Source organism: Candoia aspera, chromosome 8 (assembly GCF_035149785.1).
Source record: "Candoia aspera isolate rCanAsp1 chromosome 8, rCanAsp1.hap2, whole genome shotgun sequence".
NCBI classification, from domain to species: domain Eukaryota; kingdom Metazoa; phylum Chordata; class Lepidosauria; order Squamata; family Boidae; genus Candoia; species Candoia aspera.
The window spans coordinates 14,554,153-14,560,712 of NC_086160.1; positions in this window are offsets into that span (position 1 = coordinate 14,554,153).

Here is a 6,560-nt window from a genome sequence, read left to right on the forward strand (position 1 = left end):
TTTAATCTTATGCCTTCATTTATGAAAAATATTTTATATGAGTTATGCCATGAAGAAATGTTATTTCTTACTAATTAACAAATTTTGTTTCCAAATATAAAGAAACACAAACAAATCTAATTTATTTTTAATGAGTATAGTAAATTAGGGACTTTTTATCGGAAATGTGGCATTTCCCATGAATTATGCACAAAAAAAGTAATGAGCTGAAGTGTCACCATTCCTAAAGCACATCAGGTTAATATTTTAAAATTTAATCATGCTTTGAAATACCATTAATATTTCCTGGAAGGACCAAATCAAAACAAAAACAAACTGTTCACAAGCTGTTTTTCCTCATTTAAAATGTGTAAAACCCACAAACAGCTGCGATTTATGAAACGAGTGCCTTTAAAAATTTATATTTAAGGAACATACCTTGAAAACTGTAGTTGCAACTTTTCTACAACAGATTCAGTTTACATACAGCAAAATCCAGCCAACTGTTTCACTAAATTACCCAGGGTGATCTTGAGCTATTTATAACATCCTAAATTTGGCCTTCCAACAGATGTATGACAGAAAGGAAGGCATTTGGTGCCAGAGGCAGTATTTCCAACATGATTTACTTGGCAACAACACTAATAAATGAAAGGGAAAGAAATCACCACACAATGTTTCAACGATCAGTAATTTTTGCTCCTGAATCTAAGTATCTCCTTATCTAAGCTGATACAGAAGAAATTAACAGTCAGCGAACAGCAATACTACATACACAATGGTTGAAGTGGTACAAACTAATATACTGATGCAGGCTTTCATAGCCAGCATCAATCCAATGTTATGTTAGATATACTGTACATTTTGGGGTGTGCTCTGATAAACTTACCTTGTACCACTGGTGATGAGCTTCCAAGCTAGTAGGCCATTCTTTAACTGTCTGATATCCTGATGTTTCACCAACAACTGTGGCTGGCATCTTCAGAGGTGAAAAGGATCTGCTCTGTAGCGCACTTCTTGCCAGCTCACAGGCAACTAGATCACTTTTATCAGAGCATTTTTTGGCTCAAGACTTGCCAAAAGAGGGTTTGATTAAGAACTTGGCCAGTGATTATTATGTATTGCCTTAAGTGCCATTATTTCCCAGCTGGACTAATTCCATCCATCCTATCTGATAAATGTCAATCTTCATGGTATCCTCTTGTGGCCTTTGAGTCTTCACAGTTTCTTGAATCCTCTAGTCTAAGAGAGTCATTACAGTACATCTCCTGGAAACTGATAACCAGAATGAAGGGGCTTCTTATTCCTATATCTATCTCAGCTTGGTTTAAGCACCCAGATGGAAATCAGTTCATTGTATCTATTCATGAATTTCCACATCACAGTTAAGGTTCTCTTTTAGGGCTAGATTCAACAGCCAGAACTCCTATATGGGAAATATAGTAAAGTTCCTATAGCTAGATGGACCTGCCCTTGTGGGAAAGGTTCAACTGAATCTATCCTTTACATACTGTAACACTGGTCGATTTTACAATAATATCCAAAGAAGGCTCATACATTGTAAGTTGTGTTACTTCCCCTTTTAGATTTAGATACAAATTTAGATACATGAATTTTAGTTCTAATAGTCTGCACTGATGTGTCATTTTATTCCGTTTACTCACAAAGTATTGGTACACTTGATCTTACTGTATTTTTTCTTTTCTTGTTTATGCTGGTCACTGACTGAAATTAATAAAATCTGTCTGTCTATCTACATATCTATTTCAGTCTTCCTCAACCTTTTGACCCTAGAGGAACCCTTGAAATATTTTTGAGGCTCAAATATAGGCCAGAAGTTAAGAAGTTATTATATTTGTTTCAGGTGTAGGCTTGTATATATGCATTAACAGTGTTCTTAAACTGAAAATAAAGGATGAAACTTCTTTAATGTGAAGTTGCCTGAGTTTGGAATAATTTTTTAAGTAAATCGTGATCTCCCAGGGAACCCCTAGTGACCTCTTGTGGAACCCTAGGGTGCCACAGAACCCTGGTTGAGAAACCCTGATCTAATTTAAGAAATTCCAAGATAGTAAACACTGGCCAAGTAAAATATCAATGAAACATAAACAAAAACTATCACATAAGATAAGAGTAAAGCATCTTTTCAGTTGATGCTTAACTCCTGGTGATTTCATGACTTGTTTATATTGTTTTCTTGATAAAAATACCGGTGATTTGGCCTTGTTTTCTTACAAGATGTTCATCTGACTTCCCAGTCTTCCCAGTCTAGATACAGATCTGAGATTTTCCAGCATTCTCCCTACTTAGCTTTTCAAGACAAGTGGGGAAAAAGGTTTATACTTATTTTCATATTTTGGACATTATACTGCCATTTAATTTTAGTACAAGAATTTTAAATACTGTATAGAATTATTTTAAATGTTTTGGTTCCTGAAAAATAATCTCATCTCTCCATTATTATCTAACATGAAACATCTGCCTACTGAAGCTTCTAGGAAATCAATGCATTTTGGCAGCATTGTGGCATGGATTTAAATGTAATTCCTTAAATGCATTCAACTGCACATTTAAATGCCAGCATTTCAGTAAGGACATACTTGATTTCCCTCATAGTATGAGTTTCACCTTGCACTGCAAAATTTTTAAAAGGTGAAGCAGAAAAAGTACATTTGTCTTTTGGTCAAATAACCTTAAGTCAGGATATGTTAATTGCTGCTATGCTATCTAGTTAGTTATGGAGTTAGTTTTCCTTGCTGCAATCTAATGACATCCAGATTTTTGCAGCCCAGATGGCAGGTCTAAACTATATTTTGGCAAGTGTGGTCAGCGGGAATGCCAGGGCTGCAAAAAATAAGTTCAGGGGCTGCATGAAACTCAGGGTCCTGGGATGTGCTACAGCAATGCAAAAATGGGTAATTGTACGAAACAATTCTTCCATATTATTTTGCTCTGATTGGAGAGTGTTCCTATGCAATTACGTTAGTTTCTGAGTTGCTGAAACATACAATGGGCATTTCTAGCAATCATTTTAAATGCAGGCAGGCTGTATTGTTCTTTGGTATTGCTACATCCAATTGGCCTTTCAAGAAAGCTTCTTAAAATGACAGACTATATTGTTTCGTTAACATCTCTGGCTACTCCACTGTGCTGAAACTAATAGCACTATTTGCAGATGTTAAGAAAACAGGAGCAGGGCACTGTCAGAGATCTGCCCACTATTTGCTATTATATTTCATCACATTCTACAGAAGCTTAATATTGTGCTGTGTGTGCAACATTTCATCCCTCATCCTGCATTTCTAAATCGCATCACCTTTCTTGACCCATGCAAATGCTGATATGGATTACAGTAATGAATAAATCATGATTCAAATTACCTTCCAGTTCTGTGGAGAATTATTGCTAGCCACAGAATTCAAATAAAGTCAGTATGTTGAAAATGGCAAGTTTCAATGTGTGCTGGGAAGATCATGATTCATATGCCTTACCATGAAGCTGGCTGCACAGCCTTGAGAAAATTACCATCATCCGATTGTTGTACAAGATAAATGACCACCTTGAGCACCTTGAAGAAACCACAGAATTTAATCATCATCACGCGCAGCCACACACTCAATGTACAAGTAGGGGAAGAAAGATTCTACCTTTAGTATCTATCTTTATCTGTAGTGCTTATGTACTTCCAGGGAGAGGTCTGTTCTGAATGTTGTTTGTTTACTTCCACATTTGTGATTCCTCAAATACTTTAATTATTAATTTTATTTATTTGTTAGATTTATATCCTCCACCTTTTCTATCTGGAGCTCAAGGGAATGCACATAGCAGTCCCAATTTCCCCAGCCCCTCATTTTATTTATCTATCTATCTAATTTTTCCCCGCCCATCTCCTCCCGTCGGAGGCCTCATCCAGTGAAGTAGATTGCATAGGCTTCTGGTCCTAGTCCAACACCTTAATCACCCCATTATACCATCTCTACAAGAGCAGTCAGTCAATCATCTGCTTGAGAGATGCAGCCCCTGGCTAACCTTGGTTGATCTTGAAAAGCTAGCCTTGGTTGGTACTTGACTGGGAGACCAGAGCTGTTGGTTAGAGTCAGAAGCTGAAAAAGACTCCACATTCTTGCCAAGAAAACTAGGGGGGGGGGTTTCCATGAAGCCACCAGGAGCTGCAGTTAAAGATGGCTTTACCTTTATGCAACTTCAGTGGATTAATCTGAACGGGAAAAGTGCCGTGATGTCCATTTTTTTTAAAGTCGTATTTAAAGAAACACACCAGGAAGAAAAGGAAAAAAGCACACTTTTCAAAGAAGCATTTAATAAGTAACACCTTTCAACAGCCAACTCAGACGGGCTTCATCTGATCTGAAGACCTTCCAATCAGGTTTTTTGGAAAAACTGAATTTCCTCTTACAAAAAGATCCGCAGGCTGCTTAATGGGAAGGTGGAACAACTACCAGCCACCGACCCATTGAAGTCGTCTGGGCGAGCTGGAGAAACCCAACAAGGCACTGAACTACAACTCCCAGAATCCTTTGCTAACGGCCACGCCGGCTAAGGCCGGCGGGAGCTGTAGTTTAACAAGTTTAACATTATCGAGAGGCGAAGCTGGCTGGCACGTGCTTCATTACGGTCTCTAAGACGACAGCGGAGGGAGGAAGAACGGAAGCGCCGCTAGTGCAGCGAAGGTCTGTTCCTCCCCTCCGTTGCAGATAGCCAATGAACTCTTTCCTAGCCGTTTGCTCATGGCGCATGCGCCTTAGATGCCGTCTCCATCCCGCTCCTTGATAGACTTTTAAAAAGGGTAGAGGGACGATTTTTTCCGGTTAGCTCTTCGCGCGCTCTTTCTCCCAGCCGACGTTACCGCTGCTTGTGCGAAACCCGGGAGAAATCTATTTGCAGGGCGGCTGTTAGCAAATATCCCCCACCGCGTGACAACTCCTAGCACTCCTGATGCAAGGAGGTGCAGTGGGGAGAAGGGGGAATAAGGAGCAGAGAGAGCAATTGGGGAGCCTCTTGCAGAGCAGCCCCTCTTCATCCACCGTAAACCGTGGGCTTAGGACCACGCAGTGCACCGGGTGTGCCGGTGCCTAAACAAGATTCCATCCGTTGCTACCTGCAATGCACCTCCAAGGTTAGGGTATGCGCGTATCTCTGTTCTTTCTATCTCCCTGTCCCTTTCCTCCCAGGAGAGTCGCGGCCGTCGCTGCAGTCGAATCTGGCGGAGCGTTCGGAGCGCGCGCTTCTCCGCTGCAACGCGCGGTGGACGGGCTGCTCGCGGCGCATCCGGACGGCCGGTGCGGCGTGGAAGCGTTGCTACAGGTCTCCGCAGGGAACGGTGGTGGGGTTACTTGCGTGAATTGGCTCTAGTTCTTGAAGAAGTAGTTCTCTTTCTTTCCCACCCTGGGGATGCAGTGGGGTGTGATATGATTGGGAACTAGGTACCGTATACCGTGAAAAGTCAGGGGTGAGGTATTTCACATTTATAGCTGCAGTTCTTGGGCATAGGAGGTGAGACAGTGGAGTCCTTGGTGCTCTCTGAGCTTGGCTGTTTTCCTGCAGACGTTTCATTGCCTGACTAGGTAACATCAGGGCGAGTGAGTGTGGGGTTTGCTCCCGGTTTATATACAGCAGCTTGCCCTGCCAGTGTAGGTGGGTGTGAGGATTTCTCCTTGGTAGTTCCTTGATTAGGGTATTGCTCTCTGCTACGCTGGCTCCAAATAAAACAGTTCTCCAAATAAGAACAGCTAGAAATAGCATTAATGCAGCTTAAAAGTGGAAGGAACTGAAACAGCTTTCAAGGGAGTGCATTCCATAGCTTGGAAAGGACAAGAAGAAGCTGTTCCCTTGGAAGCCAGACAGTTGGGCTGCTGGAAGTGTGGCTATCTTCAAGAGGTCTCTCCTGCCGATCTTAATGTCTTGGCAAGTTGATGTTTTGCGATGTGTGTGCTCTCAAATAGTGTTTAGGGCTTTAACAATTAAGAAATTAAGACCAAACTCTTTCTGTTCCAGTGTTCCACTTCCAGCAGTGCCCAGAAAAGGTCAAGGTGCTATTAACAAGAGATCCTTTTGGTTCTCACCACAAGATGTTTTGAGAGCCAGTTTGGTCTAGTGGTTAAGGCATCAGGGCTAGAAGCCAGGAGACTGTGAGTTCTAGTCCCACCTTTGGCACAAAGCCAGCTGGGTGACCTTGGGCCAGTCACACACACTCAGCCCTAGGAAGGAGACAATGGCAAACCACTTTTGAAAAACCTTGCCAAGAAGACTGCAGGGACTTGTCCAGGGAGTCACCAAGAATCAGACACGATTGAATGGGTTGAAAAAAGTTGTTTGTAGCATTGCTGTTCCAGATTTCATATCATCCAGCATTGCCCTACATCATGCTCATACACTGCTTATACTCTTTCATCATTTGATCTTTCCCCCCTCCCTAAGGGACACCTGTTTATCGTTCAGAAACTTAATGCTGAAACTAAGCGTCCTGGTAAGTTTAAAGCAAGAAGGAAATGAGGTCATGCATTGTACTTTGAGCCAGGGAAGTGAGGTTTAGCAAACCATCTGTCAGAAGCAGGTTCTTAAGT